We start from the raw sequence: 18,403 nt of genomic DNA, 5'->3' as shown, positions 1-18,403 counted from the left end.
GTGTGTCTCTTGTAAGAGTATGTATTTTCCCAAATCTGACTATCATTAAACAAAAATATAGTTTTTACATTACTGTTCATTGTGTGAATGTTCACAAAGTGAATGTAATGGGAAAATGAAATAGTACTGTAGTGTTGTATTAAGTAACTACTGCTGTACTAACTAACTTAAACCAATTGTTATTTTAAAGTACCATGTGAGTGGCCTGTACCCTGCTACCGACTCATAGAAAAACGACGATGTAAGACGTCGTAAGAAATGACGTTTGGCACCCGTAGACTTGCAAGTCCCACTGTAGCGAGCAGCAAGGTGTAGGATAGTCAATCCAGTATAGATCTATACACAAACTCATACGCTCCCCAATTAAGGAGATTCTGGATACAAAACGGTCATGGCAGGTGGTGCCATGCCCCGTTACGTGGCTCACATAACTGTAATAATGTATATGTAATGTATGTGCTAGCTGTATTGTGTGTTCTTCCTCTGTCTAGCCTGTATGTATGTTCTCTCTGTATGGTATTGTTTGTTTCTCTTCACTATGTGTTATGTTTGTTTCTCATCACTATAAGTTATGTTTGTTTCTCATCACTATAAGTTATGTTTGCTTCTCATCACTATAAGTTATGTTTGTTTCTCATCACTATAACTTATGTTTGTTTCTCATTACTATAAGTTATGACACATATATGAACTGAATCATTGTATGTTTCATTGGTCTGGTAATAGATTTGTAACATCCTAAACTATACCTATTATAGTTTACTAGTAATGTTGTTTGTATGTATGGACATGTTTGTATACCCTTGCTACCCAAAGGTATTGAACTGGAAAGAAATAACCTTTTATATCTATATACATATACATAATATATAACTAGGATTCAAACGACCTTCGGACAAATAACCCTGATACCCTAAGTCCACAAGCAAACAAGGAACAGGAAGTAAGGTGAGCTATCAGTCCTAAGTCCTTTCAATCCTACTTATATAACTATATCTATATAGATACACTTTTAACAGAATCTAAGTTTAAAAGAGTTTAAGTAACAATATTTGACATGTAAAAGGGTTTGACAAAAGCATTTGGTATGAAAAAGAGTTTGTAAAACAATTTGAAGTAAAACAGTTTGGTAACACAGTTTGAAATGTAAGAATTCCACTTGTTTGGTAGTTATTAATCACATGTGATTGATATAATAACTATAATTGTTCAACTTGTATCCCCCCCCCATAAAAGCATTTAAAACATTTAAAAGGTTAATTAAGGGGAATGAACTCACCTGTAGTGAGTGGTTTGGATGAACGGAATGTATAGGATGCTAAGTGTCAAGTGAAGACTTGAACACACACAAGGATCCTAGTTAACATATAATTACACATATATGTATCCAATTAGTCATTAAACAACTAATTAACCAAGTTAATGTTGGATTAATGTCTAAGTCCATAACTATATTTGGTATGTACTTGACCCGACCCGACATGGTCCATTTGGGTTGCACTTCACCGACACAATTTATATGGATAGTCTTTTGAGAATAGTATATTTATGATTTATATTAATATATTATAAGTTCTAATATATTAATATGGAATCATATTATTTAATTTGTATTGATCAAGAATTAATTAAGTGATCAAAAAGAACTAATTAAATATGGACTCTTATATATATGGAATGGGCCAAGTTCATTTAGGTTGGGCTAAGCTTTCATGGATGGTCCATGGAGCTTTTAACCCATGGATCCTATGTAAATGAAAGGTCATGGGTATTAGGGTTTACATGGATGTAACCCTAATCCTCCATAATATATAAAGGGGTCCTTGGCTCACAAAATTGGCACAAGTGTGTGAAAATAAGAGTGGGCCGATTTTCGTGTGCATACATATTCTCTCAAGTTCTTCCAAGGTGTTTTGGTGATTTGTGATTCCATTTGAGGCTTCCACACTATTCGGCCTAAGCTCTTAAAGCTTGAAGACATCAAGTTACATCAAAAGGTATGTCATCTAACTAGAACTTTGTAGTATAGGTGCTTCATAATACGCTAGTTAGGATGAAACCTTGGAATATTTAATCTTTGCATGTATAATAGAAAAAACATAGATCCAAGGTTTATAGGGTTGCATGTACACCATAGGAGTGTTAGAATGCTCAAAACCCAACAGTGGTATCAGAGCCAGGTTGTTTTCTGTTATATTGATGCAAATGTTTTATTTTCAAGTTGAAAAAAAAGGAAAAAAAAAACATGACGTTTGTCAAATTTTAAGATAATTACTTGTTTTGTGAAAAACGAATTATTTGTAAAATTTGAATCATTTGTTATATGAGTTGAATTAGGTCAAATTTAGTAAAAGATAAAATGATATGATTATTTTATTAGTTTTAAAAGTTTGATCTAAATGTTTTAAGGAGTTACAAATTTTGTCATAAAATTTTGGAGCTCAAAAGTTTTTTTTAAGTTGTGATCTTAAGGGTTTTTGAAACTACCATAAGTTATGGATATGAAAGTTTTTAAAAAAAAAATTGATTCAAAGTTTTTATGGAGTTACAAAATTTGGTGTTTATGTTTTAAAGAATTCCATAACTTGTTCTTAAGTTATGGAACATGGAAAGTTTCATCATAAAACATCATTAATTCCATAAGTTATGGAATCCAAAGGCTTTCAATAGTTACAAAACTTGCCCTCAAGTTTTGGAATTTGGAAAAAGCTTTTTATGAAAAAAAAGAATTGAATTCTAAAACTCTTGGGTTCATAACTTAAACAATTAATTAAATGGTTTTAATTTTGAATTTAATAATTGGAATTATGATGTTTTATTGAATAATTCAAATTAACTCTTATGGACTTTATTAATAGTTAATTAAAGCGTTTAATTAAAAGAGTATTATTAAATCCATAAATAAAGATATGGTTTGAGTTTAATTAAATTAAAAGTCTAGTTTAATTAATAGATTAAACCATCAAGTATTTTAAATGTATAAAATACACCCTTATACTATTATAATATTAAAGGTTTAATATATTATATGTATAAGAGCAAGTCGTCTTACCATTAGTAGGCCTCATTCACGAAACCGGTCTATAAGGGGGGTATAAGGTTGTTGTCTATAAAATGGCAGCTTAATGGGTGTCCACTCTCATCCACCGCTTCCTTGACTGGTGGAGGGTCGTTAGCCGAACAGGTAGGACAAGGACTATAATTCTTCCTTCATTAAAAGTATTAATGATAAATACTAAGTAACTAAAGCTTTTATTAATTCCCAATCTTAGTTACTTAGGAAAATGTGAATAAGGTGCTAATCCATGAAATTACACTTTGCACTTTGTTTAAACCATTAGTGGAGCATGTGTGGTTAACCGGCACACTAACCTGGATTTAACAAAGTAGGCAAAGGGTAACTTAATATTTATCATAGTATCGGTGGAGCTCGTGTGGTTAACCGGCACATCGATTGAGGGGTAAATATTAAGGGTACCATGTATATTTTCATGGTTACTTCACACCTTGTTTTGTGATCCTCGGCATCCCAGTCACAAAACCTGAAGGGCACACTCGAGATTGAAACATGCCATTGAAAAGTTCAATGAATCTCAAAAGATCTAGGAGTTTCAAATCCAAGTAAAAAAACTTAATTAAATTATTTCGTTTTTCATGGTGGAAATTGGTAAATCGTCATTTACCTACCTTCAACTATTTTATAACTCGGATTACGACATCCCTCTTCCAGTTATAAATAGATTTATGGATCCTAGCCTTAATATTTCATATTGGGTGTTATATTAAGGACTTTAGATCAACTATCTTGAATATCTCCCAAAAGATGTCGAGTTCAGACATCTATGATCTTCCCAAATCTCTTAGAACTTTACTTCCTCCACCTCCTCCAATTATTCTCACTAACCCACAAGTTCAAGGTCACTCAAGCCCTATTGGCAATCAAGGTCTATGTGTGATCGCATCTTGGACATGAAGTCACATATTGACAAGCCGGGAGAGTTGCGTTTCAAAGTCTTGAGAAAGTTGGATGTTCAATCACTTTCTAAGTCACATAGTGAGTTCCTTTGGGACTACTATGATACAGACTATGACATGAACCTTAATGATCATATCTATTTGCTTGGTGCTGCTGAATCAGCAATGATTTGGAACGATAGTGAAGCAAATTTGATTAGAAGATCAACTTCCCAAAAACTTTATAGACAGTGACAATGGTGACACTGGAAATCCAGAAAAAGCATTCTCTTCCCAATGGAAAGGGATTGGCTATAGTCAACCCGGTTGACCAAATGGTAAAGAGAAAGGCTAAGTCTGAGATAGTCCCATTACCAAAGGGTCCATATGTTTATTTTTCCAAAGGAAGGGGCGTTGATTGCAAAGCTGCCAAATTTACCTAAGGATGTTAAAGTCAATAAGTTTGACTCTACATCAGGTAGAGCCCATTATCTAACTCTATTAAGTTCTATTCTGAGATCCTCATTACATGATGTGATTGGGTCATATGTTGATGTTTTAAGAATCAAAGAATAGAGAGAAATCTTAAAGGAAGTATATGCTGATTCTGATCGCGAAGGTGGATTTCGATCGCATAAGAATTTTGAGCAGTTGCTTAAGAAGTTATGATATATTGCTAAGGAATAGATAACAACAATTTTCCATGTGGATTGTCAGGATAAGTTTTTCCGCAAAGTTTTAAAATAAAAGAAAATTGTTTAATTTTGTTTATTTGAAGTATCCTTACAATGACATTTATGGAAAATTGTTGCTTATATGATTCCACTGACAACAATATTGGAAAATGGATTTGATTCTTTCATTTGTGGTAGTGTCTAAATTTACCAAATCAGGAAAGTTCCTCATCACCCAAGTTTCAATTGGACCGAAAGTTGGAATCATGCAAGTTGAATAGTATGATGAATGAGAACTTTCAAGCATTGGAAAATCAAGACTAATTACTTGTTCACATGGATGTGTGAGTCAAGTGAAGGACTAAAGGGATCGAGTACACATTCTTGTGCACTGGTCATGTCCACCACAAAGCTCGTTAAGACTATTTGATTTACTAAAGTTTAGTAAATATGGTTATACTTACAAGTTTAAGTATAATTCTGAAACATTGGAAAAGTCTCAATGTATGGCAGAACGAATGTGAAGAATCAAATTAGGCAGAAAGATAAAAGTTTCTCAAATCTGAAAAGATAGGAGAGTACTTTAGTATCATGTTTGTGATCATCTTAATGATTTAGAAATCATATCACAATTAGTCCTCTAAAGGTCATCATAGTGCATTCTTATGACTAAGAAGAGGAGTCATGAATTGTTGAAATGGTTAGATCAGGAAGATGAGTCATACTTCGTTCCAAAACAATTCTTAGAGTCATACTCCAAGATTGTAACTTGAGTGACATATCTTAAAGAAAGGTTTAAAACACTTGTCAAATGTAAGAGTAAAAGTGTCCTACTCTTGTACATTTGAAATTGCTAAGTTGTGATGTTTTGGATAAAACAAAGACCAACTAAGGCCAATTGTGTGAAGTGTTTGTCTTGATAAAGAATCTGCACTATCTCTTGAATATTTGGCAAGATAGTCTTATATGTCAAGAGGATAGTGGGAGTCTTAAAGATCCTAAAAAGAATTTCAAGAACTAATCAAGAATAAAACCTGAGGTTCTTCACTAGCACACGAATTGAGGTTTATAACCTATCATGTTGACATATTCTGTGCCCATTCCATTTAAAGTTGGCTTTGCATAGCAGTTCTGAAAGTTCTCAATTGGTTGCATAACAACTTGGAAGCAATGACAGGCTCTGTACTGCCAGGTGGCAAGAAGTTAAGATTGCATAAGTTCAGTCCATATGAGTTTGGATTTGTCATTATCCTTGTCTTGTGACTATGGTTTTGACAATTCACATGGATAAGAACACATACACCATAAAATCTAAGGGTCATAAGGTTTCTCTCCGATTCATGAAAATAATGGTGAGGAAACACTTCCACCAAGTAGATTTGAAGCAGATGGCAAAAGGTCTAAACAATTGAGACTATGATTACGACATCCCTTTTCATAGTTCTGAAATTGTTTAGACACACATGAATGCTATCTAAGGAAAGGTGTATGATTTTGATAAAGTTTTATCAAAGCATCTCGTATCAGAAATCTAAACTTTGGTAAGAAAGTCAATAAAGTATTGATTTCTAGAAGTCCAGCTGATTTCTGAGTACATGTCAAAGCTAGTGGGATCATAAGTGTTATGCTAATAATCATCATGTTAGTGGGAGCATGATAATTATTTTTAGTGTTGCAAGTTAGCAATGTTAATTATAGAAAACAAAAGTTTCAATTCGTGAGGCTGCAGGGATTGAAAAAGTTGTTTTGCTATAATTAAGGGAGAGTATATACTTCATTTCAGTTCTAAAGGCTTAGATTGAGACCTTAATCATCTTTAGTCAAGAATATATATATATATATATCTATATATATATATATATATATATATATATATATATATATATATATATATATATATAATTTCATGTTGGATTGGTTCAACTTAAGGAAATTCTATATATTGCGTTCTCAAAATTCGATTATGATTACGGCATCCCTCTTCATAGTCAAATTTTGAAAACATGGCAAATAAAAATATTGTAGCAAAAGACTGGTCTAGAATCATGTCTTTATGTGAGACATCATGAATCGTGTACCATTTGCTTTGGGTACAGGATCGATTGCATGTGCTATAATATTTGTCATTTCTAAATTTTTCCAAATGCCCAGAGGCATTAAGAAGGGAAAAGGTCTACAATTGGATATTACTAAAATGATTAAGCAATTGTCGAGGACAATCTGAGGTTTACCAAAGATTGGTTGCTAAGGGACAGTTGGAAGTATAGTGCTAATTTTGGAAGGACCATATTGACATATTTTGAAAAGAGGCATCTCTTATTAAGAAGTGATAGTCAAAATGAGAATATGGAGTTGTCTCCATAGGTGGAAGTTATCTGTGTAAGATTAGAAAACTTAATCCAAGAAGCATGTCCAAAGCAATGTACTTTGAATATGAGACTTAGTTTCCATGGAGTTGATCTCAATTGGAATACCTTATAATGACTGTTGACAAGTCTTTGTGACTTTGTACATATTCATTACAGGAGGGTCAGTGCATATAAGTTTAAAATCTAAACATATTTCGATAAATGATAGGAATTTGAAATTCTCACATTTTTCGATAAGGATTTGGGAGTGTGAAATTAGAATCATTGAAATTATGTTCAATTGGTTTATTTCACAAAGTAAGGATCATAGACAAACATAGAGTGCATACTTGGTGTATGGCAAAGCTATTGTTTAAGAAAAACATAGTGTACATGCTTGGAGCATGGGACAACTAGTGTTTTTAATTCAAGTATAAAGTTGATAAAACCGAAACAATTAATAATGAGTAATCAGTATGGTGATAAATAAAAGTGTTTATTTATATTCATAGGGTTTGATACCATATTTGAATCATTTATTCTTGTGTTTCACTTTGCATGTTTTGACTTCCAGAATAACTAAGTCGCTCTTCCTGAATGATTAAGTTATTCAAACCATCCATAGTCGGTCATATGTTGGAAGTAGATATGAATCAAGACTGTCATGGGTTGGTTTGTAGAGGTCGAAGTTGGTGGACAAAGTGGTGCTACAACACTCATGAGTGCTCATAAGTTCTGAGTATTGGATTCAACCCGCGCTCATTTGAATCACTTCATGGATTTTATCACGAGTGATCATGAGACGATAATATCTTATATTCTTCAAACCTAGAGATATGAGTTGTTACTATGAGTTGGTTATACATTGATTGCACGAAAACGCATTTGGTAACTCGATGTTATAAAACATGCCTTTGTGTATGATTCAACAAGTAGTAGAACAAGCCATATGAGTCGAAGTTTATCCATTCCTTTTACCTTCGGGATAAAAGCGATATTTGTGGGCCCCTCGATGATTTAGCGATGACACATGTGAGTGCTTGGCCAAGCCAGGACTGATTTGATTTGTTCAATCAGCCAGTCATCATAAATTGAAAATTGGGAAACAACAATTGGATAGAGAGAATGATTATAATCCACGTCTCAGTCCATATGATATCTAGAATGGAGGAATATATGATCCCTTATCTAGTGGACAAGTCATTGAGAAGGTCAGAGTTCGACAGCGGCTTTAAGAGCTACGATTGCCAGTTAGGTTTTAAAGTCATACTCAATAATAGTTTTAGACTTATCCAAGTGGGAGACTGTTGGATTAATGTCTAAGTCCATAACTATATTTGGTATGTACTTGACCCGAACCGGCATGGTCCATTTGGGTTACACTTCACCGGCATAATTTATATGGATAGTCTTTTGAGAATAGTATATTTATGATTTATATTAATATATTATAAGTTCTAATATATTAATATGGAATCATATTATTTAATTATTATTGATCAAGAACTAATTTAGAATTAATTAAGTGATAAAAAAGAACTAATTAAATATGGACTCTTATATATATATGGAATGGGCCAAGTTCATTTAGGTTGGGCTAAGCTTTCATGGATGGTCCATGGAGCTTTTAACCCACGGATCCTATGTAAATGAAAGGTCATAGGTATTAGGGTTTACATTGATGTAACCCTAATCCTCCATAATATATAAAGGGGTCCTTGGCTCACAAAATTGGCACAAGTGTATGAAAATAAGAGTGGACCGATTTTAGTGTGCATACATATTCTCTCAAGTTCTTCGAAGGTGTTTTGGTGATTTGTGATTCCATTTGAGGCTTCCACACTATTGGGGCTAAGCTCTTAAAGCTTGAAGACATCAAGCTACATCAATAGGTACGTCATCTAACTAGAACTTTGTAGTATAGGTGCTTCATAATATGCTAGTTAGGATGAAACCTTGGAATATTTAATATTTGCATGTATAATAGAAAAAAACATAGATCCAAGGTTTATAGGGTTGCATGTACACCATAGGAGTGTTAGAAAGCTCAAAACCCAACAGTTAAGACATCCTAAGACATGTAAAACACTTGATTTAAGTGCTTATAAGTGCTAAGGATTGCATTTAAGGGTTGTAGGACTTGGTTATTGAGTTTGGGGTCCAAGGGTAAACTCTTTTGGAGTTTACGGTTTTGGGACCAACTCACATTGAGTTTACGGTCGTAAACCCATGAGTTTACGGCCGTAAACTCATGGTACTTTGACCATTTTGTGTTTTGAAGCCTTACAGGTCATAAGAAGCATTCCTACTTCATGTTTAAGCCTTAGGAAGTGATTAGGGCACCATTTCACTCCTTTATGGAGTTTACGGTCCCTGGACCACTTCTCTTTGGGTTTACGGTCGTAAACCCAAATGATTTATGGTCTTTTTGTTATTTTGAGTTCCTAGCACATCAAGGAAGGGGTCTAGACTAGTTTCAAGGGTTGGTAAGGGACTAGGGCCACTTTGGCCCCTTTGTTAGGGTTTACGGTCCAAGGTGTTCTTGGACCGTAAACACCTTTGATCCTTTGATTCTTGGGTGTTTTCTTGATGATTAGAAGTGTAACAAGTCTTATAATACACTAGGATAGAAGTACTTACTAGGTAGAAGCTTGAAAAGGTGCTAAAAGTCCAAGAACACTAGTGTGTTCTTGGTGTTCTTGGTGAAACTTGAAGATCTACACTTTTGGAATGATTTCACGAATGGAATCATGTAAGATCACTAGATTAAGTAAGATATCAACTTTTTAGGGATAGAAACACTTACAAAGTTGAAGATTTTGAAGAAAAGTCCGATGATACTTTAGAGAGAAATGGGTTTTGGATCTTGAAAATGTGAAAAGTGGTAAATAATGACTAAGTATCATATTTATACCCCCTTTTAGGGTTTACGGCCGTAAACACCTTTTTTTAGGCCGTAAACTCCAAACTCTTGGAGTTTTGGGATATTATTGTTGCACAATAAACCCTAGGGCAACCTCTCTCCTGTTCTCTCCTGAAGTACTAACTTTAAAACACTCAAACTTATTCCAAAAAGCTTGAAAGTTAGCAGAAACTGTTCTGACTTCTATTGAATCGAATGGTTGTACATAATAGAAATTTTGGGTTGTCACATCATCCCCCCGTTAGAAGGAATTTCGTCCCGAAATTATAATTTAAGCAAATAAGTAGTTACAAATAACTAAGTAAAAAGACGAGGATATTTCAGTTTCATCTGATCCTCTCGCTCCCAAGTGAATTCAGGTCCTCGCTTGGCGTTCCAACGAACCTTCACTATCGGGATACCACTTTGTTTCGTTTGTTTGACTTCCCGGTCCATGATCTCTACAGGTTCTTCCACGAAGTTGAGGCTCTCGTTGATCTCGATCTCGTCGAGTGGGATTACAAGAGTCTCGTCGGACGGACACTTTTTCAAGTTCGAGACGTGGAAAGTAGAATGTACGTTACTGAGTTCGCGTGGTAAGTTAAGTTTGTAAACTACAGGGCCGATTCTTGCGAGAATCTCGAAAGGCACTATGTACCTTGGATTTAGCTTTCCACGCTTTCCGAAGCGTATCAAGCCCTTCCAGGGTGAGACCTTCAATAGAACATGGTCGCCCACCTGGAATTCCAACGGTTTCCTTCGTTTATCAGCGTAGCTTTTCTGTCGGTCTCTAGAGGCTTTCAATCGTTCACGAATCTGAACGATCTTCTCTGTCGTTTCCCGAATAATCTCCGGACCTGTGAGAGTGCTTTCAGGAACTCGTCCTTTAGCTAACTGGGTATCGCCCACCTCGGCCCATCACAGAGGGGATCTGCACTTTCAGCCATAGAGGGCCTCGAATGGAGCAGCATTTATGCTCGTGTGATAACTGTTGTTGTAGGAAAATTCGACAAGGGGTAAATGAGTATCCCATGCTTTCCCAAAGTCGATCACACAGGCTCGCAACATATCTTCCAAGGTTTGGATAGTCCTCTCACTTTGCCCGTCGGTCTGTTGATGGTAGGTTGTACTCATGTCCAACCTAGTTCCTGTGGAACTTTGTAGCGACTGCCAGAACCTCGAAGTGAACCTACTATCTCTGTCCGAGATAATGGATATGGGAACACCGTGCAGTCGTACAATCTCCCTAATGTAAGTTCTTGTAAGCTTCTCCATCTTGTATGATTCTTTGATAGGTAGGAAGTGTGCGGACTTGGTCAATCTGTCGACGATGACCCATATGGTATCAAGTCCACCCGTTGTCTTGGGCAACTTGGTTATGAAGTCCATAGTGATCCGCTCCCACTTCCATTCAGGTATCTCCGTTTGCTGGAGTAATCCTGACGGTTTCTGGTATTCGACCTTGACCTTGGCGCAAGTAAGGCATTTACTCACGAAGGTAGCAATCTCTGCTTTCATGTTAGGCCACCAGTAAAGCTTTTTAAGATCCAGATACATCTTATCTGAACCTGGGTGGACGGAATAACGAGTGTTGTGTGCCTCGTTCATGACCAAGTCTCTGAAACCACCGAGTTTTGGGGTCCAGATCCGATCCATGAGATAATAAGCTCCGCCACCCTTAACCTCCAAGTTCTTATCCATCCCTCTCAGGGATTCACCCGCCACATTTTCAGGTTTCGAAGCGTCGACCTGAGCCTCCTTAATTTATGTGGACAAGTGCGAATGGATAGTCATAGTCAATGATTTGACTCTACGACCAGAATATTCTTTCCGACTTAGGGCGTCAGCTACTACATTGGCTTTACCCGGATGATAACGAATTTCGCATTCGTAATCACTGAGTAGCTCGACCCACCGTCGTTGTCTCATGTTGAGCTACTTCTGGTCGAATATATGTTGTAGGCTTTTGTGGTCTGTAAAGATAGTGCTTTTTGTGCCATACAGGTAGTGTCTCCAGATCTTCAGAGCAAACACAACTGCTCCTAGTTCAAGATCGTGGGTAGTGTAGTTGACCTCATGTGTCTTCAGCTGTCTCGAGGCATAGGCGATGAACTTACCTCGCTGCATCAGAACACATCCGAGTCCTTGATTTGACGCATCGCAATAGACAACAAAGTCTTCTATCCCTTCGGGGAGGGATAGTATTGGTGCGGTGCACAAGGCTCGTTTGAGCGTTTGGAACTCTCTCTCCTGCTTCTCTTCCCAGTCAAAGGCCACGCCCTTCTAGGTCAGTGTTGTAAGAGGTTTCGCAATGCGGGAGAAATTCCGAATGAAACTGCGATAGTAGCCAGCGAGGCTTAGAAATTGACGAATTTTTGTAGGCGTCTTCGTTGCTGACCAGCTCTCAATGGCTTTAATTTTGGAAGGGTCCACGTGTATTCCTTCTTCGCTAACCACGTGCCCTAAGAATTCGACTCGTCGGATCCAAAATTCGCATTTCGAGAACTTCGCATAGAGCTTCTCCGAACGAAGTGTTTCTAAGATCTGTCGAAGATGTTGACTATGTTCCTCCTTACTTCGAGAGTAGATAAGTATGTCATCGATGAAGACGATGACGAACTGATCCAAGTAAGGACGGCACACCCTATTCATTAAGTCCATGAATACAGCGGGCGCGTTTCTTAATCCAAACGGCATCACTATGAATTCGTAGTGCCCATAACGAGTTCGAAAGGCTGTCTTCGGAACAACCTTCCCTAGCACTCGCAGCTGGTGATATCCGGATCTTAAGTCGATTTTGGAAAAGAAATTCGCCCCTTGAAGTTGGTTGAATAAATCGTCGATACGAGGCAAAGGATAACGATTTTTGACGGTCAGTTTGTTGAGCTCCCTGTAGTCGATGCACATACGAAACGATCCGTCTTTCTTCTTCACGAACAAGACTGGAGCTCCCCAGGGTGAGAAGCTTGGTCTTATAAAGCCCTTGCTGAGCAGTTCGTTAAGTTGACAGGATAGTTCTTGCATCTCTGCAGGTGCTAGACGATAGGGCGATTTGGCTACGGGAGTAGCTCCTGGGACTAAGTCAATTCTGAACTCGACTTGTCGTTGCGGAGGTAATCCTGGGAGTTCTTCTGGAAAGATGTCGGGAAAGTCGCATACTACTGGAATGTTCTGGATGTCTTTCGTTTCTTGGTTCACATCAACCACATGAGCAAGGAATGCGCGACATTCCTTTCGTAAGAATTTCTAAGCTTGAATGCTCGAGATGATACGAAGGTTCGTGCCGGGTTTGTCGCCATAAACTACTTGGGTTTCGCAAGATGGAAGATTAAGGCGTACAACCTTTTCGTAACACATGATGTCGACACGATGAAGACTCAACCAATCCATGCCGATAATGACGTCGAAAGTTTTAATTGAGACCGGCATGAGATCGATCGAAAATGAATGGCTATCTAAAGTTAGGGTACACCCTATGTATATACTGCTAGTGCTCTCTGTGTTTCCATTAGCCATTTCTACAGTGAACGGTTCTTTAAGTGCTCATGATTTTTGCTTAAGTAAATGAGCAAATTTTTGGTTCACGAAACTCCTCTCCGCTCCACTATCAAACAGAATGCATGCATAAGAGTTATCGAGGAGAAACGTACCAGTGACCACTGTGGGGTCGGTAACCGCTTCCTCGTAGCCTATGGCCAAAACTCTTGCCACTCGACCGGCATTCCCTGCCTTTGGGCAGTTTCTTTTGTAGTGGCCTACCACGCCACAACCGTAGCAAGCTTGGCCCACTCCTGTGCCGGGGACTTGGTTGATTGGACTCGCCAGAGCTTTACAAAAACGGGCTATGTGCCCCTTCCTATTGCAGTTCATACACTGCATTTCCCGGCAGGCACCGACGTGGTGAAAGTTGCATTTGTTGCACTTAGGCAAACTTCCAGCGTACTACTTTACCGGAGCAGCAGCGGCAGGTGCAATCGCAGCATGAACTGCCACGACCTGCTACTTTTTGGCAGCCTTCTTCTTCTTTTTGTCATCCCAGAACTTCCGCTTGGAATCAGCGGTTTTGGCAGGTTCTGAGATGGCTAGGGTCGTTGTTGCGGCCGGGGTACGAATCCCATGGTCTATAAGCCGCTGTGCCAATCGCTTGGCACTATCGAATGTAGTGGGGTTGGAAGCCAAAACATTTCCCTGGAATGGAGGCACCAGCCCCCATATGTATCTTTCAATCTTCTTCCCCTCTGTAGGAACCATGTTGGGACAGAGGGCCACCAGTTCACAGAACCTGGCGGTGTACGAAACTATGTTGGAGCCCTTCATGGTTAGGCTCCACAGTTCTTCCTCCAGTTTTTGGATTTCGCCCCTCCAGCAGTACTCTTCAACCATTAGCTCTCTCAGAGCTTCCCAGCCCATAGAATTTGCCACTATAAGGGATAGTGACTTGACATGGCTATTCCACCATGTTAGGGCTTTTGACTCAAAGGTGCAAGCAGCAAACTTTACATTGCTCCCTTCTGGACAGGAGCAGATTTCGAAAACCGATTCAGTCTTCTCGAACCATTGCGAGAGGGCAATGACTCCGCCTGTCCCTTTCAAGGACAATGGCTTGTAGTTAGTGAAGTCCTTGTAGTAGCACTCTTTCAAGCGCACAGGGATTTCACCATGAGTAGATAGGACAGGGGTTCTTCCTCCAGTGGAACCAGAAGAATGATATTGTGCCATGGCTGTAGCCACAGCCGCAGCTACAACAGCATTTAGAGCTGTCGTATCGAATTGAGGAGCAGGTGGTGGTACAGTGATTGGAGGATCGCGTCTTGTCGATCGACGTGGAGGCATCTTTCAACTATAAGTTTACAAAGACGAAAATATTGATAAGAATTTAATAGGACAATTGATGAAAATGACTCATGGACTAACTCTCCATAGCCCAACAACACAATTGAATAGCACGATTGAAGGATGATCTAGTGCTAGCAGATGATAGTAATTGGATATTGATTTCCATAAGATTAGGTATCTGTCAATAATATTGGTATTACAGATGTAACAAGTTTGGGAAAAATGACCTAGAAGTAGGCCTTACATCAACCAAGGTGGGAAATTTTGACAGAACTACGACCTAATCAAGATTTAACAGGTCTAAGATTTACAAAGATAGGAAGTTATACTAGAGTTTTTACACAAACTAGGTTATATCCAAAAGAGAAGTCGATGAGACTCTATCGGCGACGATAACTACTAGAGTGAGTTCTTGACTCCGACAGAAGACGTTCTATGTTCCTCATGCACCTATCGGACCTTACTTGCTGAGCTCGAAATTCCCTGACTTCAGCTTGGGTCTCAGCAAGTTCCCTTTGCAGAACTGTATTGCGGACCTGAGTCCTTTCATGAGCAGACTCAAGTTGTCGAATGCGGATGGTGTTAACGCCAGAGTTGGCGTCAATCTCTACGACTCGGTCGATAGTTGCTCGACCCTGTACTGTGTTCCGGGAAATCCTACGAATCATGATGGGTAGGACCCTGTCAGCTGAACCTCCCTCGGTGAGGTTGTAGAAGCTTCTGTCTCCATTGTAGGGAATGGGTTGACCTTGTTCTTGACTCCATCTAGTCAAGTTTGTGGCCTACAGAGGTGTGGGTCCTTGAAATGCTGGACGATGGTTTGGGTTTAGGTCTTGAGCAGCTGGGGGTTGGTTGTTGACTTCCGGCTCCGAGTCAGAATTATCAGAAAAGCCTTCAGCTTCGTGATCATCTAATGGGATTGGGTGATCATCTTCTGGCTCCTCTCCCAGCCATCCTGCATTGCCGTGGTTGGGGTAGTACGGGTCTCCGAGGATATGGAATCCATCCATGATGTCTACGCGAGAAAAGGGATAAAGAAATAACTAAATAGACGCACTAATTAAATAATTATAAGATGATCTTTATCAGTTACTTCAACATTTGCGTAGTGCATACCAGTCATATATAACCAAGACAGGATAGACCTTCGAATAAGTGATCCTAACTCTAAGCCCACAACCAAACAAGGAACAGGATGTAAAGAAAAGATCACAGATTCTAAGTCTATGATATACTAGACACATATAACCTTAGTGTATCCACTCAGCAACTATTGGCATACTAATAAAGACCTTTAGTTCTCAGATAAGTAATTAATAGTAACACAAAATACTCCTATAGTATTTTAAGTTTATGTTCTCTTCTACTGTTCTCGTTGTAGTAGTGTTGGTAAGTTTTTAGACTTGTTGCAACCTCACAACCACACTTAGGCACATGCTAATCACTCCTCGGATAATGTAGTTGATCAGGCTACATCTTCCCAGGGTTGACCATATGTCTCTAAGTCTACTTGTGCTGCCCAACAATCGTAATACTTTTGTTCTGTCCTAATGACACTGATTTTAGTATGAATGCAGGTATGTATACTTGGTTAAATATTTTATTATTTAAAAGTATAAACTCCTTATCAGAGTATTTTAATCCCGCTGTGTTTATAGTTCGTATATCTTTTGTGGGTTGATACACTCGATTCACTATAAACAATGCTCTGATACCAATCTGTCACACCCCCAAACCGGAACGACGGAAATGTTCGGGGGTGGAGGATGTCATGTACAGTATCACAACAATGCAAAGTAGTAAACAAGTAACAACATCATCCATTGCATTAATAATATAATTTCATAAAAGTGTGTTATGTCAAGTTAAATAGACACCAAAAATATGTATCAAAATAAAAGATGAGTCTTGAACGAGCTCCATCTTCTCAAAACCTAGCACCGGTACCTGTCTACTGTCACACCCCCAAAACCTATGAACGGCGGAAACGTTCTAGGGTGGAGGACGTCATGTACAGTATCACAACAATGCAAGTAGTAAACAAGCAACAACATCATCCATTGCATTAATAATATAATTTCATACAAGTGTGTTCTGTCAAGTTTTAAAGACACCAAAACAATATACATCAAGAATATAAGATGAGTCTGGAACGAGCTTCATCTTCTCAAAACCTGGCTCCGGTACCTGTCTACTGGTGACCTGAGAATACAAGTTATTTTGAAAGAGTTTATCAGCTTTACAGCTGGTGAGATCATAAGTATGTTAGTGTCTGTGTTTGTATGAAAGCATTTGTAAGATGTTTTGTAAAATGTACTGTATATGTTTGTAAAAAGTTTGTATTTGTTTGAACTCTCCTAGAAAACCCTATGTTTCCTACTAAAAGTAGCCTTCTTCCAAGGCATCTAGTGTCTGTGTGTGTATCTCTTGTAAAAGTGTGTATTTTCCCCGAATCCGACTATCATTAACCAAAAATATAGTTTTTACATCATTGTTTATTGTGTGAATAACACAAAGTAAAATGTAAGGGAAAATGTTATAGTACTGTAGTGCTGTATTAAGTAACTACTGTTGTACTAACTACCTTAAGCCAAACGTAAAATTTTAAGGTAACATGTGATCGGCCTGTATCTTGCTACCGACTCAATAGTAAAACGACAATGTAAGATGCCGTAAAAATGACGTTTGGTACCCGTAGACTTGCAAGTCCCACTGTAGCGAGCAACAAGGTGTAGGATAGTCAATCCAGTATAGATCTATACACAAACTCATATGCTCCCCAATTAAGGAGATTCTGATACAAAAATAGTCATGGCAGGTAGTGCCATGCCCTGTTTAATGGCTCACATAAATGTATTATTGTAAATGTTATGTGATTTGTGTGCTAGCTGTATTGTGTGTTCTTTCTCTGTCTAGCCTGTATGTTTGTTTCTCGTCATAGTGTCTATTGTTTGTTTCTCATCACTCTGTATTATGTTTGTTTCTCATCACTCTGTTTTATGTTTGTTTCTCATCACTCTGTTTTATGTTTGTTTCTCATCATAGTATGTATTGACTCATGTATGAACTGACTCATTGTATGTTTCATTGTTCTAGTAATAGTATCGTCCTAAACTACCCCTATGGTAGCTTACTAGCAATGTATGAACATGTTTGTATACCCTTGCTACCCAAGGGCATGTAACTGAATGAAAGAAATAACCTTTCATATCCATATACATATACATAATATATAACTAGGATTCAAACGATCTTCGGACAACTAACCTTGATACCCTAAGTCCACAACCAAACAAGGAACAGGATGTAAGGTCGGCTAGCAGTCCTAAGTCTTTTCAATCATACTTATATAACTATATCTATATAGATACACAGAATATAAGTTAAAAAGAGTTTAAGTAAAAGTATTTGATAAGTAAAAGCGTTTGTAAAGTAGTTTGAGGTAAAACAGTTTGATCAACAGTTTGAAAAGTAAGAAAAAAACCATTTGTTTGGTAGTTATTAATCATAGGTAATTGATATAATAACTATAGTTGTTCAACTTGTATCCCCCCCCCATAAAAGCATTTAAAAACATTTAAAAGCTTAATTAAGGGGGTATGAACTCAGCTGTAGTGAGTGGTTTGGATGAACTGAAGAGATAGGATTGCTAAGTGTCAAGTGAAGACTTGTACACACACAATGATCCT

This window comes from Lactuca virosa, chromosome 7, assembly GCF_052849685.1.
Source record: "Lactuca virosa cultivar CGN04683 chromosome 7, Lactuca_virosa_CGN04683_v6, whole genome shotgun sequence".
In the NCBI taxonomy this organism is placed as follows: Eukaryota; Viridiplantae; Streptophyta; class Magnoliopsida; order Asterales; family Asteraceae; genus Lactuca; species Lactuca virosa.
Note: the sequence above shows the minus strand (reverse complement) of the source record.